Raw genomic sequence first — 16,269 nt, forward strand, 5'->3', positions numbered from 1 at the left:
TGTGAGTTCAAGCCCCACCTTGGGCTCTGTGCATACAGCTCAGCCTGGAGCCTGCTTCAAATTCTGTGTCTCCCTCCTCTCTCTGCCCCCTCTCCTGCTCACACTCTGTCTCTCTCTCTCTCAGAAATAAATAAACATTAAAAGAATTTAAAGAATGGACAGCAACAGAGAGAAGAGAAGCTGAGACTGGCAGGTGTGTGGAATTTGTTGCAAGAGATGCCTAAATGAAAATGTTTAAGATATTTTCTTTGTGATGCTCATATAAACATCTGTATTGTGACTTCAAGAAAACCCAGAGTGAAGATCTACATTATTTTTAAAGTCATTTGGAGTGATATTTGGATTTCTTTTAAACATGGCACCGTCCAAGATGGTCTTTAATTGATCTACTTTTATTTGGGGCACCTGTAGTGCCCAGAATGGAACACAGCACTATGGGGGTGTTCTCCATAGTGACAGGACATAGCACAGGACAGTGGAGGACCATCGTCTTTCCTGAGCCAGAGACCAGATTTCTGCCAGCTCAGTGTAAGACCACACAGACGTCTGTGACTGTCACATCACAGTACTGACATACTGTCAGCTAAAATCCTGCAAGCTTTTTCACATATGCTGCTACTTTTCGTTCTCCGTAATTCATTGATCACGTGGAAGCTTCAAGAAATCTACTCCAGTCTCAGTGGCCTCCTGTCAGTTTCTTGAACTACCCTATTCTTCGCTCCTCCTCAATTTTAATACCTTAGCTTAAAGGTCCCTTCCTTGGAGAAGCCTTCCTGGTCAACCTCTCCGGTGCCTCTCTCCGTCGCTCTATTTTCTTACATGGTGTGTAATGCTAGCTTGAGTATTTATTTATTACTTCTTTATTGCCTCTCTTTTCCAGTGGCATAAAATGTGAGCTTACATGGAATGTAAGTTCCAAGAGGGCAGCAGGAATCTTATTATTTTCTTTGTCACTGTATTCCAACACCTTGCTGAGAATTGTGTCCTGGTCCAATACTTGCTTAATTAATTAATTCATGTAAAAACAGCAAGCCATAGAGATTAAAAGATTTTAAAAGATTACTTTACAAAAGTAAATACTTGAGAGTGTTTTCTTTATTTGTCCTATTTTGCCTAGGGATAGAACTCTCAAGTAAAAGACTCTTAGAGTCACAAAATGTTGGTGCTATAGTTCAAGAGATCTCATAGATGAGAACCCTGAGGCTTAGGGGTCCTGTCCGGAGCCACACAGCTTGCTGGGGTCTGTAGTGTATTGAATGGTAGCTCCCCCCAAAATATGTCTATGTTCTAATCATAAGAATCTGTGAATGTAACCTGATTTGGGGAAAAAAAAATCTTTGAAGGTGTAATGGAGTTAAGGATCTCAAGATGAGATCATCCAGGACTATCTGGGTAGGCCCTGAATTCAATGACAAATGTCCTTATAAGAGACAGAAGAGAAAAGACAGAGATAGAGAAAGCCACCTGAAGACAGAGACAGAGATTGGAGTTACGTAGCCTAAAGCCAAGGAACACCAAGAGCCACCAGAAATGGAAGAGTCAAGGAAACGTTCTTTCCTAGAACCTTCAGAATGAGCACACCTTGCAGACAGATTGGTTTCTAACTTCTGTCCTCCAGAACTGTGAGAAAACACATTTCTGTTGTTTAAAACCCTCAAATTTGTGGTGATGTATTAATGCAGCCACAGGAAATTAATACAGGGGCACAGCAAGGAACTACAACCCATATATCTTAATCAGTGGAGTTTCCATGAGCTCCTGGTTCCCAGAGTGACTGAATAATTATAATATAATCAAGTTCCAAGAGACAAACCAAACCATTAGCCCTCGAGTCTGAAGGTATCTAACTCAAAAGAAGGTACACATCTGAATCCCAAGCAAAACCTTTAAGAGCTGAAACCCAAGGAAAGAAACTCTGAATTCTGAATTCTGAAATCTGAATTCTTAAGTCACCAAAAGAGGGGATACATTGTGCTCTAAAACAGTCCTGACATTCAGGTAGTGACAAGTGGAGTCTCGCCGCTCATGAGACCAACTTCGTCCCCCAACTCCATCCCAAGAAATGGAGAAACTGAGTTCACTTTGCTCAGGGCCACCTTGAATACACAGCCCATCTGTACAATTGTGCTGAGCAAATAAAGTTCCTTCTTTCAAGATTCTTCTCCACATTTAAGGTGGGAGAATGTGTTTAAGCAAGAGGTAGCTCTTTTCTCCACCAGCTCATTAAAAATGATCACCACTACATCAAGAGCCTTTACCAAGCAGTCAGTGTTTACAGTGGGACTGAAATTTAATTTCCCTTGCATAGTAATAGCATTTCACAAAACTCCACATGAAATTCTCTGAGCAGTGCTTCTCAAATTTCATGTGCAAATTTTATGTGCTTCTCAAATTCTAAATCGCTGGTGATCGTGTTAAAAATTCAGATTCTGGGGCGCCTCGGTGGCGCAGTCGGTTAAGCGTCCCACTTCAGCCAGGTCACGATCTCGCGGTCCGTGAGTTCGAGCCCCGCGTCGGGCTCTGGGCTGATGGCTCAGAGCCTGGAGCCTGTTTCCGATTCTGTGTCTCCCTCTCTCTCTGCCCCTCCCCCGTTCATGCTCTGTCTCTCTCTGTCCCAAAAATAAATAAACGTTGAAAAAAAAAATTAAAAAAAAAAAATTCAGATTCTGGGGGCGCCTGGCTAGCTCAGTCAGTGGAGCCTGTGATTCTTGATCTTAGGGTTATGAGTCTGAGCTCCATTTGGGGTATGGAGATTATTTAAAAATAAAATCTTAAAAAAAAAAATCCAGATTCCGATTTAGTAGGTCTTGGTAGGGCCTGAGATTCTGCATTTTTTAAAAGTTTACTTTATTTGGAGAGAGAGAGAGAGACAGAGAGAGAGAATGAGTGGAGGAGGGACAGAGAGAGGGAGAGAAAGAGAGAATCCCAAGCAGGCTCCTCACTGTCAGTGCAGAGAGGGACGTGGGCCTCGAACCCATGAACCATGAGATCATGACCTGAGCCAAACTCAAGAGTTTGATGTTTAACTGACTGAGCCACCCAGGCACCCCTGAGATACTGCATTTCTAACAAAGCTCCCAGGTGATGTGGATGCTGCCAGGTTTTGAACAGTCCAAAGCAGCAAGAGAATAGAGACGATTCTCGCATCATCCTTTGACCTAGATGGCGATCTTTGGAACTCCTATAGATCTATTTGCATTATGCTTTCATAGAGCTTGTCCCAAAATAACTTTCTTTTTCCCTAGACCACTTGTCCATATTCACAGTAGTGCTAGAGCAGTGGAAAGGTGGTTGGGTAGGGAGAAGCTTGTATAGATAGATGATAGATTAGATAGATAGGATATGAAAAAATGCTAAACAAACAAACAAAAGAAATAAACATTTGGTGTCAATTAAAAAACCAAAAATTAAGAAACATTGAATTTTCTGAAATCCAGTTTCTTCCGTGGGCAATTCTTGAGAAGCCAGCAAAACGGTTTCATCTTGAATATACTAACCCCTGTCAGCTTATAAAATGGATTTATATTAGATAACCTCCTCAAATAAAATTTATACATAATCAAAAGATCAAAAGAATTTGGTGAGCATATAAGTGTTTGAATTCCCTCAGACTGTGAACTCCTTGGAGGTAGCAACCGTGTCTTTTCATCTTTATGTCTTTAACAGTAAGCACACACTAGGTGCTCAAATATTTGTTTGGAAAAAGAAATATGAATGCCTTTGGCATTCAAAACAATGAACTATCTCATCATGTTATGTATGTAATGTACGAGTGATAAGACAAGCTTAACCTTGCAAAGGTTCAAGGATGTGTCCTCACCATCCAGATGAAAATTGGTATGAGCAGATGGACTGCACACAGGGTGGGGAGGGTGTGCTTCCAGCCACCTGGTTATCTACCCTATCCAGATCATTGGCTCAACACTTGGGCAGGAAGGCAGTTCTAGGGATCACTTTAGGCCAGAGTGGGAAGAGCACGAAGAGGAAGGAATAACTTCGATGCAGTTTTGGTAGAAAAGGCAAAGGCGCAGGAAGATCTGTCTGGCAGGGGGACTGTGGACGGGGGGAGCAAGGGGGCTTTAGAGGACACAAAGGCAGAAAGATCCCTATTTCCACATCCTGTACGTGGGACACTCCAAAATCTTCTTCTGCAGCCCAGATTCTCTCCTGAACTCCAACTGCATAGCTTCCTAGACATCTCAACAAGTCTCCTGAAGACAATAGCCTCCTCAAAGTTGACAGGAAGAGCACTCAATCCATCCTCCCTTGCTCTGACTCAGATCTGCATCTCCTACTGAATTCCCTACATTTTTAATTTAGAATCTGTGGAATCATCCTCAACCTGTTCTCTCTTACCCTGCAGAGCAACTCCGACACTAGCTCTACAGAATTAGATTAGATTTCATAGGTTAAGGGCACATCCCCCCATTAGACGGCTCTCACTTCAGATGCCAACCACAATAGGCTAAAAATGGAAGGGTTTTCCATAACCCCTTCAGGTTTGATAATTCACTAGAATGACTCACAGAACTCAGGAAAGTGTTATACTTCTGATTATAGTTTATAATAAAGGATTCAAATCAAGACTAGCCCCCAAAAGAAACCATAGTAAAAAGTCTGGGAAGGTCCCAAATGTGAAACCCTCCTTCCTTCCCCAAGGTTGGGAGGTCCAGCCGATATCACTTAGCTCAAAGCCCCAACCCCCAATCATATGGTGGGTCTTTCTGGCATGGTTAGCCCCCATCCTGAAACTATCTAGAAGCCCACCATGAGTAACTTCATTAGCATAACTCAAGTGTGGTCCAAGGGGTCCACCATGAATAACAAAGACACTCCTATCACTTGGGAGATTCCAAGGGTTTTGAGATTATCTCCCAGGAAGCAGGAACAAAAGCTAAATTCTTTTATTGTACAACACATCCCCAGAGCCAATCCATTACTCAGCCCTCTCAACTTCCCTTCCTAAATATATTTTCAATATAACTCCTCCACTCTATTCCTGCTGCCTCATGTATGTCCTTATTGACTCTCAAGTGAACCATAGCGATAGCCTTCTAACTGGTTGGTCACCTTACTCCTAGGTGCACTCTCCCACCAAGCCGTCCTTCACTCCACTCTCAGATTTGCAGTTATAAAATCCCAACTTGATCACATTCTTTTCTCTGCACAAAAACTCTCAATGATTCCCAACTGCCTATGGCAGCACTGTCCAAAAGAAATATACATGAGCTAAACATGTAATTTAAAATTTTTTTAATGTTTATTTATTTCTCAGAGACAGAGACAGAGACAAAGCACGAGCAGGGGAGGGGCAGAGATACAGGAAGACACAGAATCCAAAGCAGGTTCCAGGCTCTGAGCTGTCAGCACAGAGCCCGACACGGGGCTCGAACCCACAAATCCTGAGATCATGACCTGAGCTAAAGTTGGATGCTTAACTGACTGAGCCACCCAGGCGCCCCTAAACATGTAATTTTAAAGGTTCTAGTAGCCTCATCCTTAAAAGGTGAAAAGAAATAGTTGAAATTAATTTCAATAATGTATTTTATTTAACCCAACATATCTAAAATATTATCAACATGCAATCTACCTCTACTTAGTTTAGACTACTTCCATTTTTTAAAGTTTATTTATTTTAAGAGAAAGCCTGTGTGCCCTCAAGCGGGGGAGGGGCGGAGAGAGAGGGAGAGAGGGAGAATTCCAAGCAGGCTCCTCACTGTCAGCACAGAGCTGGCTGTGAAGCTCCATCTCAGGAACCACGATATCATGACCCCAGCCGAATCAAGAGTCAGATGCTTACCCCACTGAGCCACCCAGGTGCCCTAGAATACTTCCATTTTTAAATTAAAAAGATTCTGCCCCCCAGCTGCACCTGCCACATTTCCTACACTCAAGAGACATGTATGGTTAGTGGCTATCCTGCTGGACAGCACAGGTCTACTGTACAAGGTCAACTTCTTGCCCATGATGTAAAAGTCCTTCAATCCTTTCTTGTACCAACCCATCCCTCCGGCCCCTCCCAACACAGACACCTTTTCTTGTGGCCACTCCCGACCCTGTTCTTTTTCCCAACAGACCATGCTCTTTCTCACTTCCACGTCTTTGCCTATACTGACCTGTCTGCCTTAAAACCTGTCTCTCCCTGTGCTAGGAATGGTCAATATACGGTTGAGTATTTTTAAAAAAAAAATTTTTTTTTTTAACGTTTTATTTATTTTTGAGACAGGGAGAGACAGAGCATGAACAGGGGAGGGTCAGAGAGAGGGAGACACAGAATCCGAAACAGGCTCCAGGGTCTGAGCTGTCAGCACAGAGCCCAATGCAGGGCTCGAACTCACGGACTGTGAGATCGTGACCTGAGCTGAAGTCGGACGCCCAACCGACTGAGCCACACAGGCGCCCCAACGGTTGAGTATTTTGCCTGCTCTGTGAAGACATCTCAGACCCTCCAGGCTGAGTCAGTCATGCTCATTGCTAAACTTCTGTGGTTAATTCCTCTGTTAGCGCCAACCATATTTTCTGCATCAAACATTGCAATACATGACTTGACACATCAACTGACAACCAGGCAGACTATTTAAACATCAACAATAAATGGTTTTTGCAATTATAGTACTTCTGTTATATCAAAAGGGTGTTTGTACATACCTGGGTGGTGAGTTCCACAAGGACACAAACTGAGCTCTTCACCTCTGTATCCCCCGTTCCAGTCCAGGGCCTGGTGACTGTTAGCTCCTTCTCCGTTTATTAGATTAAACGGGACCAATCTGTCTCTCTCGATACAGCAAACACTCCTGGGAGAAGAAGAAGATAGACCAGTTGTATATACTGTACTTCTTCCCCTTAACCTTCACTTCAAGCTTTATCAAAACACTCTCAGTGTGTTTATTCCTGTTCACAATATGCCTAATTGATAACAATGAAAATTGTTACCGATTATATAGGGGTTTGCATTTTGACAGAGTTCAAAGACTCAAACTAAGAATACGGAACATAAGGGCAGAGGGAGAGCCATCTTCAGTGAGAGGGAAAACATTTCCTGAGCAGGGAAGTTTCTGGAGTCTCTGAAAGCATAACCTCTTATAGGTACTGTGGGGACAAGACTAAGTCATTTCAAAAATACACTGTCCTATACCACTTTTGAAGTTTGGTGGTTTCTTACAAAACTAAATATAATCTCACCATACAATCCAGCAACTGCACTCCTTGGTATTTACCCACGGGAGCTGAAAAGTGATGTTCACACAAAAATCTGCACGTGCATGTTTGTAGCAGCTTTATTCATACTTGCCAAAACTTGGAAGCAACCAAGATGTACTTCAGCAGGGGAATGGGTAAATCAGCCGTGGCATATCCATACAATGGAATATTATTCAGTGCTAAAAAGAAATGAGCTATCAAGCCTTGACAAGACATTGAGGGAACTTAAATGCATCTTACTAAGTGAAAGAAGCCAATCTAAAAAGGCTGCATGTTGTATATGCCGATTATGTAACATTCTGGAAAAGGCAAAACTTTGGAGACAGTGAAAAGATCAGTGTTGCCAGGGATTAGGAAGTAGGGAGGGGATGAATAGACAGACCACAGAGGGCTTTTAAGGCAATGAAATTATTCTGTATGGTTCTACAATGATGCCATAATGTCATGATGCATTTGTCAAAAACCATAGAACGTACAACACCAAGAGAGAAACCTGATATAAACAATGGACTTTGGCTGATAAGGACAATTACAACGACGGTAACAAATGTACCACTCTAATGCGGGATGTTGATAGTGGGGGGACGTTATGTACGTACGGGCAAGGGGTATTTGGAAACTCTGCGTATTCTTCTCAGTTTTGCTGTGAACCTCAAACTGCTATAAAAAATAAAGCCTATTAGAAAACACCCTAGAATGAGGAAAATTCTGTCCATGCACTCCTGTGGGTGCTTGAGGAAAAGGCAGGTTCAGAAGTCCCCTGAATCCCAAGTTGGGTGAGGTAGGTACTCACTGCAAGGACCACCCCGACCACATCCATTTACTCGTTCCTCTCCTCTGCTAGGGTGTGAGCCTCCTGAGGACAGGGACTGTTTGATTCAACTTTTCGTCCCCATTTGCCTGGCACAGGGCCTGGCATCTGTTTGGTGCTTAATGCACATGTGCTCAATCAGTGAATCAGAGAGTGTAGGCAGCTAATTAGCTACGAAATTTTATGCAGTATGTCTTTACATGGAAAGATGTGAATGATATATAAATTAGGAAAAGCAAATTGCAGAACTATATAAATCCCATTTTTATAACAACAAAACACTGTAATTGTGCATGTGCAAAAATGCATATTTGTATCTTTCTTATCTACATACAGAAAAAAAACTAAATGTAAAAAGTATCTCTGGGCATTGCTGTTGGAGAAGTAGAGAAAGGGAAACTCCTGTGGTCAGTTTTTGAAAGGTCGTACACGAAACATGTATAAGATGGAAAATTTACCAAGTGAACACATACATAAAAGTGAACATTTTTTTCCTTTCTTCACACCAGCTCACATCCCACTGATAACTGTTTCCTGTAATTTATTGCCAAAAAGTATTTAAAATTTGTTTAACATTTATTTTTCAAGAGTCAGAGCAAGACAGAGCACGAGTGGGGGAGGGGCAGAGAGAGAGAGAGAGAGAGAGAGAGAGAGAGAGAGAGAGAGAGAGAGGACACGGAATCTGAAGCAGGCTCCAGGCTCTGAGCCGTCAGCACAGAGGCCGACATGGGGCTTGAACTCATGAATGGTGAGATCATGACCTGAGTGAATTCAAGTACTTAACTGACTGAGCTACCCAAGCACCCCTATTGCCAAAAAATATTTTAATGCCTATATTCACATCATATATACATTTATTCTTGTAAAAATGTACTTGTTCTTTTGACTCTTGAGGATATAGAACTACTTTATTCTTTTCTCAGGGTCATCCTTAGTCCATTCTATAGGTTTACTGTAATTCAGTTAACTTGACCCCTACTTTTGAACACTGAATGTTTCCAATCTTTTGCTGCTTCCAAACAATGTAGCATTAAATAGGTAAACAGGTACGTACATCTTGCTCAACATTTGCAACTATATATGGGGTAAATTTAAGGCAGAGGGATTAATGGTAAAAGGAGACGGGCATTTGCAGTTCTGATAAATATTGTCCAAGTATCCTCCGGAAAGAATGCACCAATGTACATTTTCACCAACAGTTTATGAAAAGGCTGCCTTTCTCCTCAGTCTTGCAGAAACAGGCACCGCTAAAAATTGGTGTTTGCCAATCAGATCAGTGAAACAACAATCTCATGTCTTTATTCACGGTAGTTTATTTGCATTTGTTTAATTATGAGTGAGGTTGTGCATCTTGTCGTTTGCTTTCTGGAGTATTGCCCCTTTCCCGTGCAGCTTTAGCAACGTTTATATGGTCAAATATATTTTGTTTCTTGATGGCTTCTGGAGTTCATTCTTACTGAAAATGATCTTGCTTATCACAGATCATAAATCCTTCTAACTTCTTTCGTTTTTTATGTTTACATCATTGATCCAGCCAGAATTTATTTTGGAGAGGAGAGGAATGTTTACTTTAACTTTGTAGACATCTGTATTGTTTGAGTTGTCTAAAATGAGCATACGTTTGCTTTGGCAGTTTGAAAATTCCAGCAAAGGAAAAAAAAAAAAAAAAAAAGGAAGAAGAAGAAGAAGATAAAGGGTAAAAACCCCCAGGACAAAGCCTGGAGGTGGAAACATCAGGTAAGAGCTATTTTAATACAGTGACCACCTATTATTTGTCAGGTTCGGTGCTAGGTACTGAAGACATAATAAGCGCCTGGACTGCGGCGTTGACGATGGTAATGGGAAGGAAGGGAAGAATTGATGAAAGTGTTTAGCTCATAGAATGATCACCATGGCAACGGGAGCCTGAATCATCACTATGGAGACAAAGTGCTTGAAATTATGACTAGAGGGATAGTGTGACTCTGTTGGTGAGGATTTTGAAAAAGGTAAACAGGTTGTTAACAGATGTTTCAAAATGACACTGTTTCTCTCGGTGGAGGTTATTGGCTCTTTTTTCCCAGTGTTTTCATTTCAGGGAGGCCAGAGACAAAATAGTTCAAAGACAATATGGATTCAGACAAGCACGAGCCTGACTCAGTCATTGCTAGTCATGAATGCACCAGCCAGGGAACAGCCTTTTAGTCAAAGAACTTACTATCTAATATAACATGTATTACACATAAAGTGTCCTGATGGTTTGGAGATCTGCTTGCCAGGATACCTTTTTTTTTTTTTTTTTTTTTTTTTTGTGGGGGGAGAGTGCTACTCATACACTTTCTTCCCTGCAGCAATCATAAAGATGCCTATCCGACACTTACGGCCCCAAGAGAAACTTACGCATGGTTGGGAGTGGGGCTTTGTTTTAATGGGAAATCTGAGTTGGGCTTGAGGTATACTCCTGTGCCATTTGATTATACCAATATGCGGTCGGCTTCACCGGCTCATCAGTACAGGTTGTTATCAACGTCCAGATAATAACGCCTCCCAGCCCCTCTCTCCCATCCATTCACACAGAACCTCCAGCCCCATGTTCAGGGATGAGAGGGACTTGGGCAGTCCCCAGGGCAGGGGGATTCGTACAAGTGCTAGTCAGCCTTTGACGCCACTGTATTTCTGCCACACTCCTTGCCCCGCCTGTGACCCCTGCTCATGTCACCGCTGTGTCCCGCGATGCCCAGCCACCCTGTCAGCCTAAACAAGGTAGGTCACTGCTCCTGTTTTGCCAGTTCACCCTACACTCTTCCCTGATCCCCATAGCTTAGCCCCAACCAGATTTTCACTTTGGGTGGGTATTTTCTTAAAGTTCAAGGACAACCAAAGGGCAGCGCATGCTGGTTATCAGAGGAGACTACTTTCATCAGAGGAGCCAGGCCCAGGCTCAGTCTCCACCGCGTGACAGAAGCCAATTTACCTCCAACCTCGAATGCCCTCAACATATCTATATTCCTTTGCATAAAGTGATCCTGTAAAATTGGTCTCTGATTTGAGCCGTAGCAAACACCTTGGAACTTGCCTCTTTTAATTCGGTCACAGCAGCATTCACTCCCTCCAGGAATGTTTGAGGTTCCCGGCCCACAGACCTCTGCTCTAACAGGTGCCACAGGCGCTCTGCACCGTAAACCACTCGGGGGGGGGGGGGGGTTAGGAGGAAAACTGTGAGGAACGGTTGCACACTGAAATCACCTGGTTGGGGGAGGGGCGCTTCGAAACATACCGATACCTCGGTTTCATTTTGCAGACGTTCTAATTTAATCAGTCTGGAGTGTGGCTTGGGCATGGAGTTACTGGAAATTTCCTCAGGTGATTCTAACACCAAAGCTGAGAAACTACTTTCATCAAAGTTCTACTGGGGCAAATTAAACACAAATAATTCTGTTAGAGAAAGCAAACTCCAGTCATCTTGGGCCTTACCAGATTTCAGAAATGGAGGGTGGATACCTTTCATGTCTCCCGTAGGTCCCTTGGAGCTCCCCAGAGTAAGCAACTAGAATCAATTCTATTGCCCTGGGCTGTTTGGTTCCTAGGGGTCCCCTCATGACATGGAAACCACCCGACTGGATTGGATAGGAGAGTAATTTGTGTGGATATATTAAGTGCTTGGTAACTGGTTATTAACATTATCATCTGATCAGAAGCTGGCTGTGATGGGCCTTAGGTAGACGGTGCCCTCCTTCCAACTGGCACATAAAGAAAAGGCCGAGGCCCCTGTTACTGGCATCCTACAAAATCCTGTCGTCCCAGCCTCCCAGCAATTCTGTAGGTACTGTGGGGTATGAGGCTGCTTAGCAGTGCCTCATAGCTAGTAATGAAGTGACCTCCCATTACTGTCCATTTGGTATTAGACAGACGTTCCTCAAAGTCACTTGTCATAGAAGCAGCCAAATTTCATGAATCTGGTTTACATGGGCCGTAACCTTCTCCACACACAAATTTAAACAGAGGGTCCCAACAGATCATAATGATGGAGGAGTAGCATGTTTTATTTGCTTGTTTTCGTTTTGTTTTGAAGTCCCAAGCCTCGAGAACCCTACCAGGGAACCTAAGAGTAAAGCCAACAGATACAATGTCACAGAGTTTGTTTCAAATAACACATAGAACAGGCAATAGCCCTACTTCCATGTGGGAGAAACCTGGATGGAACTTGCCTCGTGTTCCTGGACTGGAGTCAACCGTTCAGACATTATTTTCTAGGTTTGGACTCTTCAGGACACGTGGTAACTGGGGGAGGCAATAAACCCAGGCACCAGACATTTTTTTCGCTAAAAATAAAAATAAAAATAGAAAGAAAGAAAAGAATATTCTGCCTAAATCTCCTAACCTGGCTGATGTGCACGGGCTGAGGCCAGGGCAGCGCGTAGAGGAGTCTCTTGTAACACGGATACAGGACGTGCACGAGCTCTGTCCCCACAGTGTGCAGGAATCATGGGATTGCAGGGAGCTGTAATATAATTGTATAAGGCAGACGGTTGAAAGGATGGCGTCGGCTGTAGTGGTTGGAGGGCATCAGGAATTTTCACTGTTCTTCAGCTTGTCTCAGATGAAATCCTTGGGAAGAGGTGGTCTGAAACACCTGTGAGAAATCACCCTGCCGACCCAGTCAAAGGAGGGATGCGGAGACTCGGAGCACAGCAAAGCAAGGCTTTAATCAATGTTCTTGCAAGAGCGGGTGTCTGATGGACAGGCACACTGGGGCAGTCACAGCAGACAATTTATCTCCCAGCACGCAGGTCCCTCCCCTGGTTCCTCATTGGCCGAGACTACAGAGGTTACAGCCTTACCTGGGTGTCGCCTATGCCCATGTAAGGCAAAAAGTAGTCTGTTTGGAACAAATGTACATTCCCTGAGGTGACGCAGAGACTTTCAGTTCCTCCTCCCTCTGCTCGTTGCAAAGCCTGTGAAACAAAGGGGGTGGGGGGGGGAGGAAGAAGAACCAGGAAGCCTGTGAAAATAAGCCTCTGAAACAAAGAGGTTGGGGGGGTGGGCGGGAAGAAGAACCAGGAAGTGAAATGTCTAAGGTTTGGGACTCCATTGTAAGGCGGGGGTGGGGTGGGGGTGTGGGTTCGTACATATTTCCAATAGGTTGTAAACCTATTGTTAATTAGACAGCACAGCTTTTATTTGCTATTTCTGAAAATGAATCATCTCCCTTACTTCCCACAACCTATAATAGAGTGAGCACTAGAACACGGTAGCTAACGTATCTGCTCGGGAGTGGGACTGGCTGGGCTCAACTCCAACTATGCCAAGGATTAGCTGTGTAACTAACTGTAGGCAAGTTTCTCACCCCTCTAAGACCATTTATCTCCCCGTCAAATAAGAGTGGTAAGAATGGTACCCACCTCAGAGAGTTGTGGGGAGGATGAAACAGAGTACTATGGTATTAACAAGGTACTGTACCTGGGGCGACCTGATTGGGCGGAGGCCTGGGGCACGCGTGGTGAAAGAATTCACCCACGGAAGAGCAAAGGAGATAAAAGTTTATCGAATACACCGCGAGGGAGCAGCGGGCAGGATAGCAAAGGAGAGACTGTCTGCCGGGAAGCAGTGGTGGGTGGGGGCTGTAGTTAAAGGGCAGAGTGAGGAGTTATGGGAAAGTTCGCAAGTGTCCCTTTTTTGGTAACTGTGCCTGGTTGTAAGTGGCCTATTGGTCAGTTAGGGCCTACGGAGGTCTGCAGGTGGGTGGCTTAATTCAGCTCAGGTGGTGGCTGTGGGCCCTGCCTTGTTCAAGTTTCCATTGCTCAAGTCTGTTGCCTAAAAGTGGCCCCTACGTGATGTAAATGTAAGGTAGTGTGGTAATAACGGTACCTTCCTCATAGGGTTGTTGTGGAGATTAAACAAAGCATTACGAAAGAAAGCTCGATGCTTTGGCAGACATTAAGTGCTCAGGGGAGTTAACGTTTATTATTATGGTTATCACGGCAAAGGAGATAAGCCCGTGGGCTGGGATCAGTCAGACCTGGGTTCCAGTCTTTACCACTCATTTTATAACCTAGGACAACTTACTTTTCCTGGGCCTCAGTTTCCTCCCCTGTGGCATGCAGATAGCAGCCGTTGGTACCTCCAGTGGGTTACGGTCTGGACTAAAGGAGGGAACGTCTGTAGCTTTGCCTGGCTCCTAGCAGGAGCCAGCTATCTTTACTGATTAGGGTCTGATGAGAAAGGCAGCTCACCGGGGACTTTCTGCTCTCTTTCTCCTTCCAAGCCCAAGCTCTCAGGGTTGGGTGAGCTTTGCAGGCCTTCACCACCCCCACTGCTCTAAGGCCCCTTTGGTCCTCAGCTCCCAGACTGCTCCCAAATATGGCAATTCAATTTCTTCCTGTAGGTAACAACCTTGTCGGGAGTTTGGCAATGCTTTTGAGTCCATCGCTGGCAGAAGCTTTATGGTGGCCTAATGTGCGGTCACTGTCGACCAGTTAAACCTGAACAGTCCAGTGGGCAGCGTCCTTCAAAATTCTGGGAGGGTCTGAGAACACCCACCTTTGGACGTCCGAGGTGTGGGGGTCGGAAGGCTTCAAATCCGTTGGAGGAAAGCGGCCACCTACCAAGGGGCCACCCGAGCCCCGCCAGTGGCCAATCGTAGCTTCCAGAGCGGCGGGGAGAGGGGTGCGGTGCTCCGGACTCGGATGCCTAAGACCCGAAATCCTCGCCGGCAGCCCCGGCGTCCCGGAGGAGGGATTAGCGCACATCACCCCCTTGTGGCCGGCCAGCAGCCACCGGCCAGTCGGTGCGCGCCCGCGCGGTCCCTCCCGCAGGTAGGAAAGACGGGCGGAGCTGCTGCGGGACACCTTGGCCGCGGCGGGGACCAGCTCTGAATCTTTGCCTTGCTTCTCGGAGACAGGTGCTCTGGTGCCGTACCCAGCACTGCCCGGCTCCGCAGAAAGATTCCTCTGCCCAAAGCCACCTACCGGTTCCATCCACGCCTGCGGGAGGCGGGACTTGAAATCCGAGGGGCGTGTGCGCGGCGCTAGGACCCGGAGTTCGCTGAGTCGCCCCCAGGACTTGGGCGACCGCACAGAATGTCCTTCCCGCGGGACCAGGCCCACCGACCTCGCCGCCAGAGCAGGTGGGTTCTTGGGACTTGTTAGAGCCCAGCACGCACGTGCGCCGCTGCTCGCGACACTCAACCTAGGCCAAGGGGACGGGACCGAGGCCAGCGTGTGGGCTGGCCCCGGGCCGAAAGGCCGTTCTGCGCTCGAGGCTACCGAAACCTGCGCAATGTCACTTCCAGTCCAACAGCCGGCTGGTCACCACTGGACCACCACCTCCTCGGGGAGGGGCAGGACCCGCCCGGGCCGGGAGGGGGTTCCTTTTTCTCCACGCAGAAATTATTGGGGGCTGCCCTAGAGCAGCCTTGGCGGGGTACCCTTGGGTGGGGCTGAACGTAGACATCCCAGGTTGGCGATAGCTCCAATTGCCCGAAGGGAGACCGGGCAACCCAAACTGGGTTTGCAAATCCAAGAACCCAAACTGCCTCTTTAGAAAGAAGTGGTGGAAAAGCTGGGACCCAATATTAAAGAACCTACAACTCGGGCTTTCCTTTATCACGTGACCCTCCTGAGTTTTCTTTGGAATAAGGCTTCCGTGAATTAGGCAAGAGGTGGGGGTCATTCTTTGAGGTGTCAGAAAAATTGTAACAGTGTTATCTCCCGTCCACCCATATGCAAAGCAGCCATCTACCTTCAGCAGCCCATCCTGACCCCACAAATAAGTACCTATCAACACAGAGCTCCTTTGAAAACTTAGAGGAAATGGACAAGTATACAGAAAAACACATCAATTAACAAAAAATAATATAAGAAAACATAGGAAACCCAAATAATCAGGGAATGGAATTGGAAATTAAAAAAAGAAATCTAGGGGTGCCTGGATGGCTCAGTCTGCTGAGCTTTGGACTTCAGCTCAGGTCATGATCTCATAGCCTGTGGGTTCGAGCCCCATATCCGGCTGTGTGCTGACAGCTCAGAGCCTGGAGCCTGCTTCGGATTCTGTGTCTCCCTCTCTCTCTCCCGTCCCCTGCTCATGCTCTGTCTTTCTGTCCTTCAACAACAAATAAACATTAAAAAAATTTTAAAAAAAAAAGAAGGAAAACAACGTTCCCCTACCTTCAGACAATATGGTTGCCTACATCGAGCATCTAACATAAACTTTGGATAAACTTACATAAACTATTGGAATTACTAAGTGTAGCAACGTTGCTCTATACACAATCAGCATAA

The 16,269-nt window shown here is 45.2% G+C and overlaps 1 long non-coding RNA gene across 1 annotated transcript; it reads right to left on the reverse strand.

Annotated features, from left to right (window-relative positions):
* Positions 1-12,012: 12,012 nt before the first annotated feature.
* Positions 12,013-12,978, reverse strand: LOC147572725 (uncharacterized). Its single transcript, XR_015246062.1, has 2 exons — positions 12,832-12,978; positions 12,013-12,638 (listed from the first exon to the last, which is right to left on the reverse strand). It is a non-coding gene; the product is annotated as an uncharacterized LOC147572725 (long non-coding RNA).
* Positions 12,979-16,269: the final 3,291 nt, after the last annotated feature.

Source organism: Puma concolor, chromosome E4, assembly GCF_028749965.1.
Source record: "Puma concolor isolate L17-30 chromosome E4, mPumCon1.1.hap2, whole genome shotgun sequence".
NCBI classification, from domain to species: domain Eukaryota; kingdom Metazoa; phylum Chordata; class Mammalia; order Carnivora; family Felidae; genus Puma; species Puma concolor.